At 38.0% G+C, this 24,807-nt stretch overlaps 1 protein-coding gene across 3 annotated transcripts in view; it reads left to right on the top strand.

Moving 5' to 3' along the window:
- Positions 1 to 24,807, top strand: part of LOC103154055 (plexin-B2-like) — a 119,594-nt gene that overhangs the window by 77,905 nt on the left and 16,882 nt on the right. For all 3 annotated transcript variants that reach the window (XM_016662385.1, XM_016662386.1, XM_016662384.1), the window contains one exon: positions 16,518 to 16,577. The gene's annotated coding sequence lies outside the window, so the exon portion shown is untranslated. The remainder of the gene's footprint in view (positions 1 to 16,517; positions 16,578 to 24,807) is intronic.

Below are 24,807 nucleotides of genomic sequence, written 5' to 3'. Positions count from 1 at the left end.
TGGGGGGCCCAGGAGAAAAAGTTTGGGAACCACTGCTCTAGTGTAAACGCTTTGAGTGGTCAAAAATGATTGGATAAAGTGCTACATAAGTTCAGTCCATTTACCACTGGACCTGACACCGCTCCGAAAGCAGAAAGTGGACTACAATGCAGGGCATTCTGGGTAGATACAGTCAAAGCTAACATGCTAGCCTAGCGCTAGCAGCAGAAATAATAACTCTTGGTCTTTAGACCAAATAGAAATCCTCCAACTGCTGAAATCCATCTTGTTTCCATCTGGTGAAGAAGGAAGTTGCTCTCAGTGTCTTCAGAGGTTTTCTGCCATTTCCTTCAGTGGTTCTTGGTGCAGCGCCTCTAGTGTAGAGAAGCCTCTGTTCCCCCACAGGCCAGGAGGGGAACAGGTTGCTCAAAGAGTTTGGTTGGAAACCAGTGCCTCAGCAGGTTAATGTTGGCATATTCCTGTTATTTTGATCTCAAACTTCATCTCACAAATTCACAGTTTTCTTTTCACTTCCTTTGTTTTATTTCTACAAAGTACAGAGAAAATCTGAGCGTTTAAAAAGCATCAAAGATGTAAAAAAAAAAAACATTCACCAATTAAAATAATAGCTGGTTTATGACTTGCATGAAAGTGCTTATTCATCGAGTTTTGCAATAAATCAGTGACTTCTTCTGCTGTGTTGGTCTGTTTCGGGTTCATGAAGCGTCCCGTGTCTAATCACCTCTAAATGCATCGTAAAACTTGTTTGTAAGGCGACATCTCTTCCTCCCTGCATCACTCTTCTCTCCTTTTTGGGAGGTTCTGACTCGTGTCTCGTCCCCTCCCCTCCAGGATCATGAGGATTACCCGGGTTTTATGTTTCAGCGAGGAGAAAGATGAGGGGGAAGAGGAGCGATTAGGAGGGGGGCGGAGGAGCGAGGAAGAGGAGCATGTTGGCACACTGAGTGAGGATGGAGGGATAAAGATGGAGGAGGGCAGGAACTCCGGGGATTCTGGAGTTTTTCCTTTCCTTTATCGTCTCTGCTGTTGAGTTTTTCTCTCGCTGCGCTTCGTAAAGCTCAGGCTTTTACAGACACAACCTCATTATGGCAGCCAAATGTTTTCAGACTACAGAGTGGAAATCCAACACCAGACACACCCCAAACTGTGGGACTCCCACACACACACCATCAGCTCTGATTTACAATAAATCATATTCAGACGTCGCCTCAGAAACGCTTTATTTCTGCTTACAATCCACAAACAGTCATCATTTATTATGTTTATGCAGTAAAATGGAAAAGAAAACATGAAGTTTTCCACATTTTGTCTCGTTTTAACTACAAACTTAATTATCGACATCCATAAATATGAAATATTCGACCCCTTTATGCTGATGATGTCATGATCTCTCACGATGATAAAAATCAAATTGATAAAATCGCTACTGTTGCAGAATGAGCAAATTATTGTTGAACATCATGACATTGTCTACAAATAAACTGACATTTTTCCGTATCCTTTCCAACGGAACACTTTGGGAATGATGTCAGCCTTCCAACTTATGTTACAGCTGAAGCCAGAAGTTTACATACACCTTCTTTTCTTGTTTTACTTTCTAAAAGCCAGGAAACGTAACTAGAACATATTCAAAGATTTATTTTTTGGTTGCTTTCTTTGAATTCATCAGTTTACATGCATTTGGTTGATATCTTTTAAACTTTGACTTTGGTCAGATGTTTTAGTTTCCCTCCACAAACTTCTAATTGGTTAACTGACGTGTTTAAGGTAACAGATGCTTGATGAACCATTATACCCAGTACAGATATGATGGGAATGTCCAACCATTATAGTGCTCAGGAACGAGACAAATTCTGGTCCAAATTGACTCCAGAACTAAATCCGGAGACCTTGAAGATGCTGCTGAGACCGATGAGTCCTGCACCGACATGCTCTGAACAGCCGCTCTGCAAAAGAACCAGTTCCCAGTTCTCTACTGGGTCCAACACTTTCATTTCTGGAGCTAGTATCTCAAATCTAAAACTCTTTAAAATATGTTCTTTTAGGTTTTCTGGCTTTTAGCAAACAGAAATCATTTTGGTGATTCAACAAAAGCATCAAAATTAAGTGCTTCCTCCCTGAAAAGTATTAAAAACAGAATAAACTGTAAACATGAAGTGAAATTACCACAACTTAAATCAAATCAGTAGCTAAATGATCACAAAACAAAGTATCAGAATAAGAAGGCCCAGTTTGACTGAGAATAATAAACAACCCACCAGAGGCGCAGAGGAACCATTATGGGTAAATGACTGCAAATAGGCAATAAAAGAAGAAGATTCAAGAGAAACATTAAGGAACCAACAGAAATGAGAGGAAAACCGAACCCAGAGTGAAGTGGAGGTAAAGAAAAGCTTCCCTCCATCTTAGAGGTGTTATTTCGGTGGGGAGGTATCGGGGTAATTAGCCCCCTGCTGGTGACCTCAGCACTCTGCCGTGATGAATGGACCCGTCTGCTGCTGGTTCTGCTGCAGACGTAGAACCAGTGGCAGTGTTGAGACGTTTTCATTACTTTTCTGGAAAGCTCTGGACTGAAAATGAAGGAAAAAACACGAACTCTCCACCCCACTTACCCTGATGCTCCAAAATAAAACAGCGCATGTTTAATTTCATTCATTTAAATGATTACTTGGCAGTTTTCCCTCCAACCTCCTGCAGCTGCTGAACTGAAGATGAAACAGAATCAGAACCGTGTCGTTGCATCGGATAACATCCTCCTATCTCCTGGTTTGTCCTTTATTCTGTCTGTCTTTCTCCATCTTTCCATTTGTTGCCATTCGTCTCGTCTTATCTGCGTCCCCGGCTGTCGGGCAGCATCTGCGATAAGAAATGGCAGCTGGATCGGCGGACAGACTGCAGTCGGCTTGACGACTGTCACTTTGCGTCTTTAATTTGGAAACGATTCGTCATACAGCCACCTGGCTCTGGACAGTGGACATGCTCTTCCTGCTAAATACGGGAAAAACCGAATTCTGAGTCATTATCATTAATCAGATTCTCTGTGGTTTAGTTAATTATTTCAGTAACTGAAAAAATGTTTTGAGTCTGAATACTTCAGTTAGAATGTGCCAATTTTCTTTTATCAAATTAATCGATTAATCAGCAGAATAATCGATTAAGTCTGTGAAGATGAATCATTTATCAGAATAATCGCTTTCTCAAACAATCATTAGTTGCCTCCCTGTTCATGATGGTGTGAATACATATTGTGTTTGTTAAACTACATAACAAATGTTGGAAAATATTTAGTAAATCTTGACTTTTAGTTCCTTTAACTTAAAGTTTAACTTTGTGGTTTTATTCTCCATAAAAATGTTTAATTATTTGGACTATGATTGACTTTATGCCCAACATTAAATTTGTTGAATTATGTTTTTTACTTTTAAAACTTAATTAATTAATTTAACATATTTTTTTAACTAACTTATTCATAACTAATTTTACTTTAACTTTAGGCTTAAATTTAAACTTTAAACTGAAACATTTTTTTCATGCTGATATTAAATGTTAAGCTTTGAGTTTTGGTAATCTCTACATTAATTTAAACTTTAATCTTCCACTTCATGTTTTCTTTCTGAGATTTTAGCTTTTAACTTTTAACATCAGCCATTACACTCAACCTTAAAACTTTACGTTTCTAGAAAATTCCTGGTTAAACTTTTATCTTTATCAAATTGAGCTTAAAAGTTTAACTTCAAGCTTTAGACTTGAAAAACATTTTTACTTTTATCTTTAAATGTCACTTCAAGCTGTTTTTTTTCTTCTCCTCCCATCTGGGTTTTTATCCGTTTTTATTTATTTGCTTTAAAAATTAAGTTTTATGTTGGAAATCCATGTCCAATATATTGTTTTACCATATTTCTTTTTGCAAAATGTGCTGTTGTGATTGGCCAAAGAGTAATTTCAGCAATTTATCAATCTTTGGTTGATACTTTTTCATAAAACTGTATTTTATTTTTAGTTCTGTCTGGACATTTTCTGCACCATAGCTGTTTTTTGCACCAGTTTTCCCAGCCTGCATCCGAGGCTGAGGTGGTTAAAACCCGACAAGTTCAGCCTGAGACTCTGGAACCATTTCAGTGGAAACCAGGAATGTGTCTCTCCGTTTTTCTTCCTTATCTGGTTTGGAGTATTGAGTCAAAACGGTGAATGTCGGCAGCAGCAGAAGTGAATCGATGAGATAAAAGATGCTGAAGAGCTCGATAGAGATGAGGCGGAACCGCTGGAAACGACTGATAATCAGCCGAACTCTTTCAACTCCTTTAAGATCGCCCATCTTTGCTACCCGATGGGGGGATTTTAAAGTTTGCAGGGTCCGACAGATAAGACTAGAGTGGCTGTGTTAGGAGAAAAGTTTTTAGAAGCAAAAACCTCCCATATGCTAAATACTATATATGTTTCATATTAACCCAGTAAGGACATCAAAGACTTTTATAGATGAGCTTTAAGGGCAAAACATTCATAACTCTGATGCTTTATTTATATATTTTTACCCCATTCTTTCATTAACAGCTCAAATTAGGACTTCACGACATAAGAAGATCTTGAGTTTTCAGCTAAAATATCTGCCTGTGTTCTTTTCTCTCTTTCTAAGCTGTCTGAACTTTAGCATTTTTGAAATCTGACCTGAACCTTCAGAGACACATAAAGTCAGTTACCAATTCAGCCTTCCATCGTCTGAAGAGCATTTCCAGGATTAGAGGACTAATGTAGAGAAACACATGTATACATGCTTTAATCCTTGGTTCTATTGATTTCTACTGTGTTTCTATTCACCATATATAATTGCACAATTTGACCTTTTAAAAATAAATAAATTTTCTTAAAGGAAGCAATTTTGAAGAAACTTGATTAAAAAACGTTTTGTGCTAGGATGAGGTGGTGTTTTTGGTCGTATCAAATTTTATTTCATAAAACTGCAAAGGATTTTTTTTTTCACATTTTACGAGTCGCATGATCAACAACCAGATCTTACCACTGGCAAGAAGACGACAGGAAGTGGTTGGCGTTTCATGGAATGCCATGTTTTTTAATTATTTAAACTGATTCATGTGATTTGAATTATGTTATTTAATGGAAACACCGTAATTGCAAATTATTATTATTTTTTACATTAGCGTACATTTTAAAGAAAATGCAGCTAGCATTTTCACAGGTCTGCATAAAAAGTCAGGCATCTGATTCTGCACACGTTATCACTAAATTCCCATTTCTAAAATTCTTTCTTTTGTTAGTTTATAAATCAGTGAACTAATTAGCACCAAAATGAATTAATTTAAAAAACAAACAGCAGCTAATGTTTATTAGAAATCAAAGTTTTTTCCCAGGAAACATTCAGATTTTATTAACGGGACAAAAACTGATCAACTGACCCAGATCTGATGATTGTTGATTTAAAGTTATTTATATTACGGCTGTTTGGCGCTAGAAGTCGAGCTCCAGTGTTGTTTAAGCAGAGAATTAACATTACACACTTAAAGCCTTTCATCGTCGTCCCTGGACCATAAAATTTGCTGTAACTGACAGCAAACGTGACCCCCCCACGCCCCCTTCCTGAGGTTACGACCTCCTGGGAAACATTCCTCCGCTTCCACAGAAAGGGAAGTCGTTGGCAGTCGACTGTGCAGGAAATTAGTTTTCATCCATGTCTGGGCATAAAGAGGCAGGAATGTGGTTCTGATTTAAACCGAGCTTTTTGGAGCCGTTCTCCATAAACAGCCAAACGGAGCGAAGAAGAACTTTAACATTAACAAACATTTAAAAACACGTAATCAGGAGTGGTTTTCTGCACTTTTCTAATGTTGTTCCACTTTATTCACTGTTGCAGACATTAGTTGCCCCATATTGTGGAGGTCTGGACTTTGACTAGACCATAGCAACGCTATTATTCTTTTATTTATCGGCCATTTTTCTGTAGATTAGCTGCTGTGTTTGGGATTATTCTCCTGTTGGTGACCCGGTGTGATCCAAGTTTTCAGTTGGTTTAACTTGAAAATGTCTGTGCATTGAATTGAGGGACAGCCTTCAGATTTTCCATCATAGTTTAAATAAAATGAGAAAAGACAAAAAGTATTTGGTTAAAGTGACCCCTGATGGTTATCTTCATCTTCCTGCTGTGCACCACGGCTATTTGCACACCGGATAGTCTGATAGATTCAATCTTTGTTATATTTTCAGCTTCTCAAACCAACCAAACTATTAGAGCAACCTGTTCCCCTCCTGGCCTGTGGGGGCGCTGCACCAAGAACCACTGGAGGAAATGACACAAAAAAGAAGCTGAGCGCGACTTCCTGTTTCACAAAATGTGAACAAAAATGGAGTGACATCAGATTTTAGTGGTTGGAGGATATGAAAAACAAACACAAGCTATTTGTCCCGCTAACACTAGGCTAACACGTTAGTTTTGGTTGTATTTACCCAGAATGCCCTGCCCTGTAGTCCACTTCCTGGTTGTCCTTATAAATGTATAAACGTAGTTTGCCTTCTTCAGGCTGAACCTACTATGCTAAAACAAATTACTTGATGTTTATTGGACTGTAAGGCGTAAAAAACAATTTCAGACTTTATAATAACAGGAAGAAGTGGTTGATTCACAAAGCGAAACGATGAAAAGGTGAGAGACTGAAAGGAAGAACAGGAGCGAGAGGAGCTAAATTTAAAGTGAATAGGTGTGAAAGTTCGACAGGGTGAAAACTGGGAAGAGAGTAGAAATATATGAGGAGAGGTGAGGTTCCACGACGCTGACGGAGGGAAAGGTGATGAAAAGTAAATTAAATGAGAACACCTATTGGAGCTGTGATGAAACACGTATTCAGGCTGCAGATGCTTTTTATTAAGTCACACAGCGATTCAGTCGGCCATCGCATTGGATTGTAGTTTCAGGCTTTTCTGCTGATATTTAATCATGTCACAATCCTCCTGCTCACTACTTTACTCTCTTCTCCCTGCAGTGTAAAATTAAATTTAGCAAAAACGAAGATTCTTTTTGTAAAAACTGAAGTTATAGTGTTTTGCTGTCTGAAATTCAGTCAGGAATGTTCTTATAGTCCCATAAAATCCTGGAAATTACCTGGAAAAATACCAGATGAAGCTGCAGAGTTTCAGAATGAGGACGCACCGATCGGCCGACCCGATACGGAAAAACAACTGAACTGACTTAAAACATTTCTTTTTTAAACACAGACTTAAACATACTGAAATACAAATTTATTTAATAAGTCTGCATCAGCACAACACACTTAGAAACAACAGCTTCACAAGTTTGGTCAAATATGTACAAACAACTTTAATCCTCCACTAATTTCATGCAAATTAATTATTTTGAGCTTTTTGATTTCTGTTTCTAAGGAAATTAGGAAATTGGATCAGACTAACAGTAAAAAATGTTTCAGAAATGTAATGTTCTGCTGATTTTAATGGAATATTGTCTCAGGTTTTCCTGCAATAGTCCATAAATATTGAAGGCTGTATTTATGGGATGTAGAGAGGAAACTGAGACTTAATTTCAGGTTTTATTTGGAAGTAAGGAGAATCAAACCAGGTTTATTTTTTGAATTGAGCTACATTGATTTTAGAAATTTCAGCTCATTCAGCTAATTTTTTGTATAAACATCCTCATGTAATTGCACAAATCAAAATTACGAAAATAAATTGGTTTTATGTAAACAGTCAATTGCGAAAAAGCTTTTGAGCCAGGATTAGGTAGTTTTTCAGCTTTATTAAAATTATCCAATTTTGCAAAACTGTGATGGAAACACTTTTTTCGCATCTAAAGAGTCGTGATCAACAATCGAATGTTGCTACTGGCGGAAATGACAAAGAAACCGACAGGAAGTGGTCGGAGGACGAGGTTTTTTTTAATGAGCTGTGATTTTAATTGCGTTCCTTATTTAATAGAAATTGTAAAATCACGTTTTATTTCAACATTAGCGAAATAATAATAAAGTTTCTTCCATATTTGTAATGGAAACTCAGCTAATGACTGATAAAAGTGACCTTAATGTCAGATTTGACTCTGCAGGCCTATTTTCTCAGCTATTAAAGCAGCTGCTCCTTTTTTGTGTGCACACTGTGGTACTGCAGCTTATTGTAGTTTATAGAGCTCCTTTTGCTGCTAAAGTCCAAAGAAAACGTTTAAAGTCCTTTCAGATAGTCTGGGGAACTATTGATCTGACCACTTTAAAAGATTACAAGAAAGTCTTGGTGCTTTAAAAGAAAAACTTAAAGAAACTTTGGCTAAAAAAAGTTTTACTCTTTAATATATTTCTCAGGATTACATAAATGCAATAAGTACTGAATGCTAGAAGAACATAAACTTTGCTGTGGTAAATGAGAGAGCAACGTAGAAGAGCAACTTTCACTTCCAAAAACTTCAGTAATTGGATTTTGAGAGAGGAGGAACTGCCGTTCACCTCTCAGGACGATGGATCAGATAGAAGCTGGAGAAAATGACCAATTCCCCGCGTCTGCCTCCCCACGGGTCGGTTAACGCGCCCACAGTTGAAAAGTTCAAAGCAATTTGTCTCTCTCCCATTCAGTCAATACAGCGAGGAATATTTACAGCCTCTGTGTTTTATTATAACAGGGCAGCTACAGACTGAACAGATGTAGTTCTGACCCACCAGAATTAGAGTTTTTGGTTGGAAACAGAAATGAAGTTGTTTCATGGTGTTTCCTGACTAGTTCACAGATTTAATGCAAAACGATGTGAAATGATGGTTTATTATACATCTATTATGAAAACTAAGATTTATTTTTCTATTTTCTCATATTAAAACTAGTAACCTCTGACACTGAACCAACAGTAGCTTCACTCTTTCATTTACTTTGTGATCGCCAATAAATTCTGTCAGTTTTTTTAGTTTTCAAGCTAAAATCTGCTAACAGGCCCTCTCTTAGCATTCTGAATGAAATTAGATGCTTTTAACCTTTTTCCTTCTTTCCTTTTATTTCCTTTTTTCTTTTCTCCTTTTTCCTTTTTTTCTTCTATTACCATTACCAAATGTTCTGTAAATATAACTAAAATAATCCTATTAATAATATTTCTTTTCTAGGACAGAATAACTGAAATATGTTCAGAAAAATATTAATTGGTAAGGGGATAAAAGCATAAATTAAAAACCGTAGGCCTTAATATGTCCACCATTTCTATCATCCTTGTGGTTCTATAAACAGAAAATGTCTGAAACTTAATTTTACTTATTTTAGATAAGTTATTGAACGCGGTTGGTGGTCTGCTGGTCAGATTATTGGAGTGAATAACTAACAGTTGTGTCGATTCTTCTTGGAGTTCATATTTTGTTCATATTTTCATAAAAACCTTGGAAATTTTAACATTTTCTTATTACTCTGTTGAAAAAGACAATCAAAATGATAAAACTACTGAGTTGTATGAATAAGGCAGATAAAGAGAGTAATGAGAAAGCCAGTTACTGTGGTGCTTGATGTTGCCTCCATGGTGGATAACAAAGTGCATTAATGATGCAGCGTCTGAACTCCTGAGCAGGAAACTAATATCCAGCTATTGTCGGGTTTGGAGGAGAACTGAGGGGGAAACCGTATATTAAAACAGCCTGTGGCGCTCTGAGTCCATATCGCTTTATATTCCAAACCAAATCGTCTCAATATTGCAGCTCTGACTCCTGCTTACTAAAGAGATGGTCGTCTTGGCTTCGCTGCAGCCTGAAATGAATGTTGGCAGCGGCTGATGGGAATCGGATCGGTTCATAGTTTCCTCACCTCCATCTTTCCAAACTTCTTCCAGAAACATCATTTCTTTATTTTCTGCTTCCGTTGCATGAGGTCTTCGTTTCCAGGAAAATGATAAACAGCCTCAAAAAAGAGAAAACATTTAGCAAAATCATCTTCATCTTTCTCTTCATATTGCTGTCTTGTATGTGTTGTAGTTTTTTACTTTTTAATAATTTCCTAAATGTTTTCCAGCAGTTTTCTGCTTTTCAGTTTTAATGGTTTGACACTTTCTCCACCCTCTGATTTTCCTCGTGAAGCAGAGGATCTTTAACGAACTTTTTCATCGACCGTCTCCTCCTCTGCTTCCTCTCCTCTCTGTGCTCATCAGCAAATACAGGATTTCTGCTAACTTCACCCGTTTCCCTTTAAGAAGTTGAAATTAGCTCTGTCTGATATTTCGACTCAGGAAAGGAGATGTTGAGAGAACAGAATAAAACTAAAAAATGGAGCAGAAAAATTCAGGTTTCTTAATTAGGAAGTTATTTAATGAAGAATCATTTTAGTGTTTTGAAGTCTGAATAAATGAATTAAACACAACAGAGAAAATAAAAGCAGACTTGCACCAGTAGCCATGTTTCCATTAACCTTAAAATAGAGCAATTTGACATTTCAAAAATAAATTTGCTTAATGGAAGCACGCCGATCTTGCAAGGGGTGCGGGGGGGATTTTTTTTCAAATCACGAGTTGTAATTAACAAGATGTTACTACTGTTGGAAACGACAAAGAAGAAGTGATAGGAGGAATACTGTTTTTAATTATCACGTGAACAATTTTATTCACGTATGAATTTAATTGTTTTTTTGTATTAAATGAAAACAGTAATTGTGAAATAGTTTTTTTTATATATTATCAGAAATCAAAGTTTTGCACACATTTGTAATGGAAACGCAGCTAATCAATCCTTTTTGTCCTACCACAACAAATGTAAACAGCTAATCACTCTACTTACTTCAACTGGAACAAATGAGACTAAGTTGAGTTTTTCACAAAATATCTATTAATCCTAAAGGAAAAATTTAGAATAAACATAAATAGTGAATTATATTCAGATTATATTAAATTCCCACTGAATTGTGAATTAGAGTATTTTCAACAAAAGCAGCAACAATGTATCTGCTTATAATCGGCTCCTGATGCTCAGTAGTTTTTTTATTTTTTAATGTTTCATCACAAACACTGTAAAATCAGATTTTTAAACTCTGTAGTTGACTTTAGGAAAAGCGTTTCTCCCTGCGCCTCCACTGAGTTCACAGAAAACAAAGAAAAGGTTGATAATATACAGATTTTTGCCTTGCTGTCTGAAGTTAAATCAGATTAAACTTTTCCTGTTTTACGTCGGGTACAACCACCAAAATTATTTCCATTTCCTAAATACTAGAAACCCTGGTGAGAATACTTAGATTATTTTGTAACGTTCTTTGCATATTGTGTTTAAGCATTTCATTTATCTTAACAGGATTTGTTTGGATTGTTTCAGTGTAACGAATATTTATTATTCCTTCTGACTCAATGATTGATTTATCATCTTATATTTTATATGTTAAAGTTATTAAAATTACATGATTTTTTAAAATTAAATTTGTGTTCTCACATCAGTCAGACCTAGAGGGCGACATTTTAAAACATGAAATTTTGTTATATTTTAGTTTACTTTGCCCCAATAAAAGGCCAAAAACTGATCAATTATATCATATAATAGTGAATTCTTTAGTGTTTTTATCTCCAAAGTGTTGCTGGAAAAGTTTAAACAGCTTGAATTTAACTGTGAGAAAAGTGTTTGAAACCTGAACTCTTACTGACATCAGATTAAAGATTTTTGAAGAGTCGTTTTCCCGTCAAACCGGTTTTACTGGAGGCTCAATATTTTCTGAAAACATTATTAAGAATTTGAGTTTCTAATCCCAGTTTGACCCCAGTTGGATAACCAGCTGCAGCGCTCCTTGTCCCTCCTGCAGCTGCAGCTAAATCCTCCTGGTTCATGATGTTTGAGCTGCTTGTATTCGTTTTGCATCCAGCTGGCGCCTGCGATGGATAAGAATCTGCGGGTTTTTGCATTGCAGCGTGTGTGAATGAATATGAATCAGCACTCTCCATCAGTCACCTTCTGACTTCCAGTTTTCCTCTGCATGCTTCCCTGCAGCTGGAGGTTCCTGCTTTTGTCACAGAAACATAAACACACGGTGTGTATCGGCAAACAGCAGGCCTGTAACATCACACACACCTCTGCTGCTCTGCTGAACCTAATTCAGTCTCCCACGCTCACGTCTTCTCTTATTGGCTCTTCTATCTCCCAAAACGTGCATCGCCTCAGATTGCTGCAGTGAGCTGGTCCAGGCCGGGTGGAGACGCTCTGAAAATTACCACCTGCATCAACCCGCCGTCACTGGCGTCTTCCCGCACATTATCAGACGTCCCAGCAGCTCTTTTCTAATTAGCAGTAGGGTGAGCTAACTGCGGCGCGGCGCTGCAGGAGGTGTGGCCCGCTGCGATGCTTCTGCGCTTCTTTTTTGGTTCGCACAGCAGGTGTGACACACCTGCGGTTCGTGAATGTGTGTTTTTTTTAAGGCATGCAAGTTCATTTGTTCCTTTTAAAATGGAAAAATAATGTGTTTTTATGAGGAAAAACACCAAAAAGATGAAGTATTATGATTGTTATGTGCAATTTAAGCATAAAACGCACCAAATATTCACACAGGATGCAGAGGCGATAACGTTTGAAAACAAAAACGAGACAAAGTTTTAATCCACATATATCTCTGTTTAAATATCTCAACCGTAGTTTTTTGTAGCCATTAGCAAACGTCTGGCATTATTCTGTCTTGATAATTGGTCATTATTGTCAAACAAGTCGTGTGTTGTTTGTGTGCATAAAAATTAAACGGTGAGCCGAGCTTGTTTCCCAGCAAAGCACCACGCTCCTTAATTTTGGAAAAGATGAGTGAAAAAGTGAGTAAAACTGCCACAAAAATAATGGAAATGAAATGAGAATATAAACTTACATCACCTTCAAAAAGATGAAAAAATATTGATGAAAAATTATTAGTTCCATTGGCAGATTATTTCACTTATAGCAGGTGAGAAATGTCATTTTATAAGTGAAATAATCAGCCACTGGATCAATATTCAGGAATTATTATATTATAGAACTATAAAATATTTTTACTCAAGTAAAAGTAGCCACCAAAGAAATTACTCAAGACTAAAAGTATTTGGTAAAAAATTACTCAAGTACTGAGTAACTGATCAAATTATCAATAATTTAATATTTAAAAATTACGTCATCAGACGGACTGAAATATAAAGTTAAGAGGAAACTTTGGTATTTTCAGGACCAAAATGACAATAATTCATATAAGTAACAAAAATAACAAAATCGGGCAAAATAAAATTTTAAAAAGTTTAATTTTTTCAAAATAAAACTTAAGAAACTTTAACAGAAACTGCAGGTCTGTGTCTGGTTTGTTTTTCATTCAGTGGGAACAAAATCCAGAAATTTTACTAAGTAGAAAATTACTTGAGTAAAAGTAAAAATACTCCTAAAAGTATTTTCTTTTCTAAAAAGTTACTCAAGTAAGTGTAACTAGTTACTACCAAACTCTGAGAATGAAGGTTGGTTGTCCGGCTCGTCTTCGGACCAGAACCGGCGCTTTAAGGCGGCAGCGCTGGCGATGACTCGGACGCCTCCATGTTGGCGCCAACAGGTTGGGCGGTATGCAGCGTGTTTCCAGGGCCGCTGTCATCAGGGATTAGTTCCCATCGTGTCCCAGATTGGAGCGTTTTAAACGGGAAGATCTCCTCGTTTCTCTCCCTTTTATCTCCGTCCAGCTCATTGATATTCACGCGGTTCTTCACCTCTCCGCGTCGCCGTCTCCCTGGCGGTTCCTTTGCTTTCTAATAAAGGCGCTCTTTCACAGGCTGGTCTTAGTTTAGCATCTTTCACAGGAATAAAAATGTGTCTGCAGACGGCAGTTTGCTGCTTTTATTTACAGGCTGAATGATTTCTGGGTTAAAACCATCAAACGGGTCCAAATTCAGGGAGACGAATAAGAAAAAATAACCTGATTCATAGTGTTATTATATAAGAATCCATCCATTAATCTGTCCATCAATTTATCCGTCCATCCATTTATCCATCCATCCATCCATCCACCCGTCCATCCATCCATCCATCCACCCGTCCATCCATCCATCCGTCCGTCCATCCATCCGTCTGTCCGTCCGTCCGTCCATCTGTCAGTCCATCCATCCATCCACCGGTCCGTCCATCCATCCATCCACCCGTCCATCCATCCATCCATCCATCCATCCATCCATCCACCCGTCCATCCATCCATCCATCCACCCGTCCATCCATCCATCCATCCACCGGTCCGTCCGTCTCTTCCTTTCATATTTCCACCTGTCAGGTCTAATTATGTTCATCACTGAATTAAACAAATGTTACTAAAAGAGTCAATAAATTTGGTACACAATGATTTAAAAAGTGATTCTTCTTTCATCCTCTCGCCTTTGGTTGAGTTTCAGTTTAGATGAAAATCTCTTCTTACTATTAAATGCATTTATCTCGTCTCCCACCTGAATATCACCAAGTTTCTATTAAACGTCCATCTGGTTGGTTTAATTATTTCCCTGCTGGCAGCTTGGATGTTTGGTCTAACTACATGATTTACTCTTCATCCTTCCAGAGACAACCAGACCGAACATCTGTTTCAGACAGAGATACATTTCCTGCTCCATAATTCACCACTTCGTTGGTGGTGTCTGCACCTCTTCCTCCTCATTTTCACTTCATAATTAAAAACTGCTTTAAGCGGGAGAAGAAACGCAACATCCAGCCTGGAAAACATCAGTCTGCTTATATCTGGTTTGATTTAATAGACAATAAAATTAATTTTCAATGGAGTCGATGCAAAGCGAAGATGATGAGCATGCAGCTGGCGACAATAGGAAGGAAAAATTAAGAGTTTATCTTTAGTAAAGTTGGATTTAAAGTTCTGGCCTAGTTGGGCTGAAAATAAGTCAAAATGCTGGCCACTGATTGGCTAGTATAAATATGTTGAAATGCTGGCCACTGATTGGCTAGACTCAGGGACACAGAGTTACTAGAATCCCTTTATAAAAATTCACAGCAGCAACTGAGCATGTTTGGATATTTAAGGATGTTTAACTTGTTGCGTTTGTTTTGTTGCTATGGTAACCCTACTCACACAGAGCTGTTGCTCAGTTGTAACGGAAAATGTCCCAAACTGCATAGAGCTGTTTCACACACCGGACAGCGGTGGAAAATAGTTTAACTAAATAAACTTTGTTTTGAAGTTAAGCTGTGTAAATTAATTATTTAAGGTGCAATATTTATGTTCCTTTGCAAATTTTGACTTTTTTGTGTAAATTTAGTTTTTACTCAGTGCTGCCCTCTTTGGGCTGAAGGGTTGCTACTGCGGTTGTTGCACTATTTCAAATGCATCTAAATACAGCAGCATTTAGATGCTGTGGGACTGCAAACACGCAGTCCCACAAGCTGTTTGCATCATGAAATCAGTTTTACAATTTGAATTTCAACATATATTTTTGAGAAAATATAGATGTTTATCCTTCAACTCAATATTAAAAAAATCCCTTTACCCTTCTGCCCCTGATGCTTTTATCCAGTTTCTCAATAAATTAAATGTTACACACTTTTTTATCATTGATTATAGTTTTTGAAGATCCTTAGTCAAGATACATGCACATAATTCACTAATTCTGCAATTATTATTAATACTGGTATTACTCGTTTCATTCCTTAGTTGATGAGTGTCGCTAAAAAGCTTCAAACCCAAAATTCAAAATAACTTTTAGAAATTTGGTTGCATGTTGTTGTATTTAGAAGACTTCAGTCAGGCTAATGTTTGTTTGCTCACACTTTGACCATCAGAGCTCTTCTTTTTGTCTGTATTGTTAACAGTGAAAGCAGTTTGGAGCTAATTAGCCTCAGCAGCTCATCGGGGGTTAATCCAGTGGGTTCATTTTAAAACTCCTTCCACTGACAGTAGGAGGTTTTTGGAAAATGTGCCGAACGTCCAACAGGTTAAAGTCCTCCACAGGTCAGAGGAATCATTGTTCTGGCTGGATTTTAATGAGTCGGTGTGCGTGTGTGTTTGTGGGTCTCAGCCTGGGAGGGAGCGTTATCTTTGTTTTAATCAGCCTTGAACAGAGAGAAAAAGAGGGCAGGCTCTGCCTCCTTCTCTCTCTTTGGATCTGTAATAAGCCTTCTTGGTCTAAATCCTTTAATCTGAGCAGGAATGAAGGCCATATCTCTGTCTTCTGGCTCCAGAGAACAATCACTCTCTCTCTCTGTCACACACACACACACACATACACACACATACACACACACACACACGCATCGTTTCACCAGCCTTGTTAACATCGCGGGAACTCTTTCTGTCTGTATGTATTTGTATTGTATGTATTTCTGAGGGTTAGAGTGAAGAAAGTCTCCCAAACTTTCCAAGTCAGCAGATGAAAACAGTTAAATGCTTGAACAGAAACAAGCTGATGTTCTGTTGTGAGAAGTTTGAGCTGAAAATCTGCAGGATTGGCTGCAGTCTGCTTCCCGCTCCGGAGCCTCCAGGCTGATTTAAAATTTATGAATTTAACAAAGTTTCTCCTAAATGATCCAGAACAATTTGTTTGTTTTTTTGTTTTCTGGACTAATTTTTTTCCTCTTTTTGTGTCTTTTTCCCAGGCTCGACTCGTGGACTAATCCGCCCTTCAGACTGAAGCTGTGATTAGCCTGAATTACGAGGTGATTAATAATCCAATTGTTAAATGAATTACTTCCTGTTTGCTCCATCAGAAGCTTATCTGAAGAGGTTTTCATTTCCATTGTGGATTTATGGTTAATAATGAAATAAAATGATTGGGATTGTTGGCAGGATGAACTGCCGGCTGCTTTTATCTCCTAACTCTCTCCAGTAGTGACAGTAATTACGTTTTCGATGGTTTAACCGGCAGCAGCAGAGCAGGTGGGAGGATAAGAAGTCATTTCATGCAAGGAGGAAAAATAGGATTCATCTCTTTAGCTGCAGAGTTCCTTCACAACCCTAAAACACATTGAACAATATGGAGTTATTTGGGGATTTTCAGAGCTTTGATGGAAGCAGCTTGACTCCAAATGGATCATTTTCCTCCTCTGACTGATCCATTGTGTTCATCACTGATGCATTTGTATAATTAGATCTTTTCATAACTTTTCTACTAATTATGGTTTTAAATAAAGGTTGCAAATGTCAAGAAAATCCAACTTGAACAGTTTATTTCAGATTATATTAACAGTTTATGACATAAAATGAAGATAACAAGATACCAACTGTGTGATTAAATATTGTTTTATCAGTCAGATCAAAGCAGGTTTTTTCTGTTTGCTGCTGGATTTCATCAGTCATTCTTGCACTTTCTCATGCTAATGATGAATTGTGAGTTTATTGAACATTTTTTATGCAAACGATGTGTCAGAACAACCTGTGACCAAAATTATGAAAGTTATTTCTAATTTTGGGTTTGAGGCTTTTTAGCAACACTCTAAGGAATGGAAATGAGGAATGCTACTGTTAAGATATTAGGAAGCAATATAATTTAGGGATAATTGTAGAAATAGTTAATTATGCCGATTATGAAAACGGTGAATTGTTTTCATAAGGACACAGGATATAAAAGCTTCCAGCTGTATTAAAAACACTGCAGGATAAAAACCTGAAACCTTTCAAAAATACGTAAAAATTCAATTTGCAACAGTTTTCATGAACAGCAGTGGGATTTATCCGTTTGAAGTAATGTAAGTATAAAAAAGCAATGGCATTATAGGATATATTTGACTCAATTTCAGTTTGAGCATGAACAGCATCAATAAAATAACTTTAGTGCCTGGTGGATCTAATTAGCATCATAGCTAAATTTACACTATTTATAGTTGCAGTGTTTAAAATTGTCTTTAAGTTAAAAAGAAGTATGTTTTGTTTTTTTTTGTAATAAAAAGAAGTGGTGCAACGTTTCTCCTGCTGCTCAGTCGATATTCTCGCCCTGTTGGAGACAAATCTGATGATTTATATTTTACCATAACTGGTTCAGCAGGACAAGAAGGAAGATCACAGATCTAACTAAACGTGAACATCAACCTTTGACTCATAAATCCAAAAAATCTGAGGTCGTTTTATTCAACCTAAAACTTTTTTGTTGCTTCGTTCACCGATAGTTTCACATTATCAGCAGATAAACAAATAAAACTCTTTCGCTTTGTTTTTGGGAGCTGATTGATTCATTCCAGCTCAAATCGGCTCTGACGTCCTTTGATCCGTTAAAGGCAGCGACAGAACACCTGTCAGCTCCGGGTTTTCTCCCCTCCTTCGGATCCCAGTTTCATCTTTTCATGTTAAACGTCTCGATCCAGATCCGGCCCACTGAGGGCTTCACTCACAACATCATAAGGACTTCAAAATGAGTTGACATCGGGACGCGCTGACAGCGTTTCAAACGCGAGCCGAACGGGAAGAGTGATGGCCGCTCCAACGGGAACGCCGGCAGATGTGTGGATTTCAGGATCTCTGCTCAGGTTTCCGTTAGTCACTCGGTCCAGCACCAAATTACATCTGCATATCTGTCCGCAAATTTACTGACATGAGTTGGAATCATGTTTTTTTTCTCCTCTCTTTACTCGCGGCTCAGCAGAAACACGTCTGGGTATTGATCCAAGTCATATTTATTTAAGGAGATTGATTCCCGTCCTTCCCGCCGCTCCGCGGTTCTCCATTCGTTCCCGAGTGATTAAAGAATAAATTTAGTTTAGTTTGCTTATCCGGCTTTGGATTTACACCTGCAAGGCTCCAGGAAGCAGGAAAACCTTCAAAAACCTGAAAAAATATTAATACTCCAAAGATTCCCAATTAGATTTGTGTGTACTTTGACTAGACCAAACATCTGCAACCCTTGCAATCCAAACATGCCCACGTTCCTTCAGTACAATACCAATTTTATTTATAGAGCATTTTAAGCAGCCACAGAACCAGTGATGTACACAATCGCATAACATAAATATGATCAATTATATTAATCAATAAGCAAAGTAATATCTAAATAAAATAGTAAAAATGATTAAATCAGAAAGTCACAACATTTGTTTAAAGCCGCAAATGTTGCAGAGCCTTCTTTTAAAAACTCAACTTACAATTTTTGATAAATATTTGCTATAAGAAGTTTTTCATTTTTTTTAAAAAATCCCTATTTTTCAATTTTTTTTATTTTAGTTTTAAAATAAAAACATAAATGGGGCTTCTATCTCTTTAAGAAGCTCCTGCTCTATCCTATCAGTAATCAGAAAAATGCTTTAATCTTTTCATATAATTGTATTAAATTACATATTATATGAGAAGTTTGGTCCAGTTAACGTCAGATAAATAATCCTAACGTTTAGATATTTCGGTTTCTGAAAGGTTGAATTAATTTTTTCAACAAGGACAAACAGAATATTTGGGTTCTGGTTTCTTGTTTGGCTTCAAAACTTTCGTATCATCATATTTCCATCTCTGTGGAAACTGGGAGCAAACTGGTTGACTGTTTTCCTTTTTGTTGCACCACTGGTCTGAGTGGCCCTCTGTTTTTATCTCTCCTCCCAACAGTCGGCCTTTGTTCTGATGCCGACCCGACTCTGTTTCTGCTCTCTGTGCCACTGCCCTGCTGAGATGTCACCAACTTGCACTTTGCAACCAGAACTTTCAATGACAACCTGCTTTAAAGTTGATTTATCAGCAGAAGTTGCAGAAGCATAAACGAAGCAGTTCATCAGCCCTCCTGCCATTTTCCTCTGATGAACTCTGGGTTTATGTGGCAGGATGTTTGTCTCTTTGGAGGATAAAATCAGGCGAAAAGACGCCGAGTCGGATTCAGAGCAAAACGTTTGTCAGGTTTAGTGTTTGTTGTTGAAACTAAAAGTACATTTCTGACTCTTTTATTGCCTGAATCTTCAGAGGGTTCACACTAAATTGAGACAAACCAACCAAACCCTTTGAGCAACCTGTTCCCCTCCGGGCCTGTGGGGGCGCTGCAACAAGAAGTGCTTTTTTTGTTTGGCTTTCCTTCTAGTTCCTAAATTTTAATATCTTTCGTTGTCGCTTCAATATTTCTACCTAATGTTGTTTCCTTGCGATGCCATCTTGTATATTAAATGAATTCATTTCCAGTTGGGACCTTGTAGGATCTGGTTTTTGGAGATTAGGGTTCACTTTGTCTAAGTTGGCTTGAATTTTGGCATAAATTAAAGCACATCTGATTCATTTATTGTTTGACTAAAAGCTGTCCAACTTCCATTAAACTCCCTTACAGTAATTAAGTTGTGATTTAATCCTAATTATCATTAAGAACTCAGCCCGCTCAGTTTTGATTTTACTTCTTGGAACCAAACATGGCGCCCATCTCTGATGCTTTTTGGCCGCCGCATGAATCCCTGCCTGCTGATAAATGTTATCGGTCCTTCCCTGCCGTTTCCCCTCCACTGAATCGGTCTTTTTCACTTCTTATCTGAGCCGGGGAATAACTGGACTCCCTAAAGAAACTGCGGTCACTGAGCTGCTGCTTCCACAGACGGTGGAAGGGAAAGGAGTCACAGCTTCCCTGCATAACATGCCAGACACACAGGGCTGCAAATAACCTTTACTCTATCGATTATTCCAGTGATTGATTGGATAAAAAAGTTAGCACATTCTGCAGATTTTTTATTTAACCACTTAAATATATTTTAAACATTAGGAATCCATAAAAGATGCAAATAAACAAATGGTTCAAATCATTTTTAAATACGAAAATAAACATTTGAATAAATGCAATAACCTTTAGTGAACATTTGATCATTTGCTGCTAAAAAACAGCTTGACTTAACAGTTTAGGGCTGATCTGCTCACTGTTTTTATTTACAGAATATGAACCTTGTGAGGCTAAGCTAGTTTTTTATTTTAAATGCAAAATGGTTGTATTTTTTGTACAGTTTTTTTTATTAATTAATTAATGCTTTGTTCTTTAGCAAATTGCCTTTTTTAGCCTGTTTACTCCATTTATCAATGAATCGATTACTAAATTAGTTGGCGATTATTTCAACAATCGTGTGTCTCGTCTCAGCTTGCAGCTGGCAATTACTTTCACATAGTTGTTGTATGTAACCATGGCAACCAGGTGTTTTTACAACCGGGAGCAGCTAATTAGCATCTAAAAGCTCAAACAATACCTGAACTTTGCCAGATGAGGAGAAAGACTTCATGGACGGAGAGCAGACAAAGAGGAAGTTCAAATCATATCCCCCACTCCAACATCTTCTCACCATCCAACCAGACAGAGATTTAAAGGGAAGCAGCAAAAGCAAAAGAGGTGGATTAGCAGAGCTACCAACAACTGATTCTTCTTAAAGGAAAATCAACAGGGCTTTAATCCGTGTAAGATTTAATCTTATTGCAACCAAGAAATACACAACCAAACATGTTGCCTCGTTTTTTGTGGCCATTTCTTTCACCAGAAACCTTAAGATTAAAATGACTCTTAAAAAAAAAAAAAAAAAATATATATATATATATATATATATATATATATTTGTTAAAACTGTCTTTATGTTGTGACAGTTTGAGACAGAAAGTTTGTGAAAAGATCGATCTCCTCCCTGAGTTACTGCCATCTGAAGAAATGCACCAAAACAACCAATCAGAGCCAGGAGGAGGGTCTTAGTGCTACCAATCATTCTCATGTATCCGCTGTGAACAACTTACCATTACATTTATCTTTGGTGGCTATGCTAACTGGCTTTAGCATTCAAGTCAAGCTAAGCTAGCTGTAGTGTAGCAGAGAGGGGTAGTGATTGACTGAGCTAAGACCCGCCTCCTGTCACTGATTGGTTAACGCTTAGAGAAGGCAGTGGATTTATTATTTTCAGAGATTATGGCGACATAAAGGTACATTCTGCAGCTTTAATGTCGATTTAGTATTAGAACTGAAAATGGACACCGGCTAAGGGTCAGATTGGGTTTATAAACACATTATTATACAAATAATTACCAACCAAATTCGCTACTGAGCCACAAAACTTGCTTATAGTTAAATAAAGACATTTTAAAAGTTGGAGAAGTTCTGCTGAGGAGGGAAGTGATTGGACCAACTCTAACCAGGCAGCTGTTCTCAGATCAGCGCCGTTTCATCGCATCGGTTTTATTTTCCCCAGGAACTCCTCAGGTGCCGTTTGTTCCTCCAGACTGCGTCGTCTCTGGGACTGATGGAGGAGATTGCCTGTGTGTGTTGATAGACGAGCTCTTCCTGCTGTGTGTGTCCGTCCTGTTTGCTGCTTTAGCTTCACTTTCCCTCGCCAGGCTCCTTCATTACCACCAATAAGGACTCCATTTTCCCCCGGGGTTCCTCCAATTACAGCCACTGCGTCCCTCCAACTCTGGCCAATCAGCATCCATGTTCCTCTGGCCCAATGTCATGAATGGCTAATGTTTCCCCAGCGGTGGGCTGGAATGTAAATCAGGCGTTTTGGAGCGAAAGTTGAGGTGAATTCGACGATAATGAACAGTTTTGGTTGCAGGGAGGTGAATAATGAGGGACAACATGGCGGTTGTCAAGAACAGCATCCAGTCAAGGTAGAACATTTCAGCAGCAAACATCAATAAATACCATCAAAGTCAATTATTGTTGATCATAAGCAGTTTTAAAAAATTTACTGTTCTGCAGTTTCCTCCAAGTTTGTTCCACATTTCCGGTGCACAAAGCTGAATCAATCATAACACATTTCAGCAAGGAGGCAGTTCAAAGAGTTTTACATCATAAAAACACAGCAATAAAAACACCAGACAGTCACAAACATTAAATTTTTATCAAATGCCATCATCAATAATTACCATCAAATTCAGTTATTATGAATCAAAGAGATCTCTAACTAGGTGTGTTTTAGTCTAGATTTAAAGGAGCTCAGTGTTTCAGCTGTTCTGCAGTTTATAGCTGGATGATGTGCTCCGTCTTCCTGGTTTTAGTCAGAACGCCAGCAGCAGCGTTCTGGATCAGCTGCTCTGAAGGTCAGAGTTCAGCCTCATCTCTCTCCTTTTAACCTTTTTATCATCTCCTTTCTGGTGCACCTCCAGACTTGGCAGCATCTCATCCCTTCAGAGGAAAATATTAGACATCTGAATTGTCTCCAGGCAGAGAGTAGACGACTTTTAACCACATTCATCAAATGCATGTGACATCAGATGAGTTTTTTGAGACAAAAATGCCAGACAGAAAAAAGAGACATTCAATCAGCAGACTCGAACGGCGGTCGGCCTCAGATGTGCGCGGTCCCGGTGGGATGTCGAGTGTCAGAAAGCAAGGATTGTTTGAAGCGGTTCCCACGGGTTGGGATGTGGAGGGAGGCACACGCAGAGAGAAACATGCGAGTGATGAAGAGACGACTGAAGGAACGAGGCTTAAGGAGGTTAGACAGGAGCAGAAAATCTGTGAGGTTTTATTCCCCCGGCTGGAGCTTCAACACACATTCCTACATTCAGCTTCACTACAAACTTTTCAGCCAGAGCTTTTGGCTTTTAAAGACTCCCACTCGTTTCAACCTGTGTTTTTTTTTAAGTTTCCATGACCATGTTTGTACATTATTCCAGTTTTCTACCAAATAGGGCTTGCTGGTGTTCGGAGAGGCGAAGGCAGATTTGTTGGCAGACTTCTGTCTGACTCGTAAATCCTTAAATCAGACTTTTAGATGCATACTGGCTGATCGTTTCTGGAAATACAGTGGCAGAGCAAATATTCAAAACATGTCCTGGCCTTAGGAGTCTGATAATTCAGAAGCCCCTGATTGCTACAGATTAGCTTCTCTAACATTTGGTGTAGATTTCAGGATGGTTTCACACCAGATGGTCCTGTAGTTTCAGTTCGATTTGGAACCAGAACTCCATCATCTGCTCCACCTCCAGCTGCTGTGGTTCTCTGAGTCAAACCAACCTGTTCCCCTCCTGGCCTGTGGGGGCGCTGCACCAAGAACCACTGAAGGAAACGACACAAAAACCTCTGAAGACACTGAGAGCAACTTCCTTCTTCACCAGATGGAAACAAGATGGAGGCGTCAGATTTTAGCAGTTGGAGGGTTTCTCTTTAGTCTTTAGTTAAAGACTATTAGCCATTTCTTATGCTAGCGATAGCCTAGCACATTTGTTTTGGTTGTATTTATCAAGAATGCTATTGTAGCCATTCAGCTTTCCAGTGTTTCAGGAAGTCCTGATCAATCATTGAGCATCTTTAGAAATATGGACTGTAGATGCTAACATTAGCATTAGCAACATGTTTAGCACTGAGATGCTATTTTAGTCTTGAATAGCTTAGCTGATAGGCTAACTCCCTTTAGCACAACTGCAACATGACAGTAGTTTTTTTCAGCGTCCAATCAGATTGGTTTGAAGCAAAATGTAACCCGCAGTGGGAGAAGACGCTTTATCACCCATCACTGCTGTTGCTTGTGCGTCTGATTTAATGGCGTACCAGAAACACACAAAATCAAACGTTCCATTGGGAACTTTTGTATGGAAAAAACAGAAAAATGTAATTAATTGCGTTAAAATTTCTTAATAAAAATTAAAGCCCTGACCCTAATTTAAAAGCTTTTCAGACTCTGAAAGAACAACTCCATTTTGAGGGGAATAATTTAACTGCTACACCTGGAACAAAAGTCAAGATTCCTACATTATCTGGAGCTGTCCAGAACTTGATTTAGTGGAGTTTTCCAAACTTATTCCACTTTGTCGAAATGTTTCATCCATCTATCCAAATGTCTTGACTGAGTCAAAAAGTCTTGAAAAATGTTTAGTTCAAAACAGTAGCAAATGTAAATGTTTTTCTACCGTGTTGTCGGCTTTCACACCAGAATTTTTCTCCTTTTTAAAGCTACATAATCCAGCAGTTCACACATTAAAAGTGTCACTCACCTTTTCTCCCTTCAGGTAATTTCTTTGCTTAACTGTAGG

This window comes from Poecilia formosa, unplaced genomic scaffold, assembly GCF_000485575.1.
Source record: "Poecilia formosa unplaced genomic scaffold, Poecilia_formosa-5.1.2 Scaffold371, whole genome shotgun sequence".
NCBI classification, from domain to species: domain Eukaryota; kingdom Metazoa; phylum Chordata; class Actinopteri; order Cyprinodontiformes; family Poeciliidae; genus Poecilia; species Poecilia formosa.
This window is presented reverse-complemented; position numbering and strand designations above follow the sequence as displayed.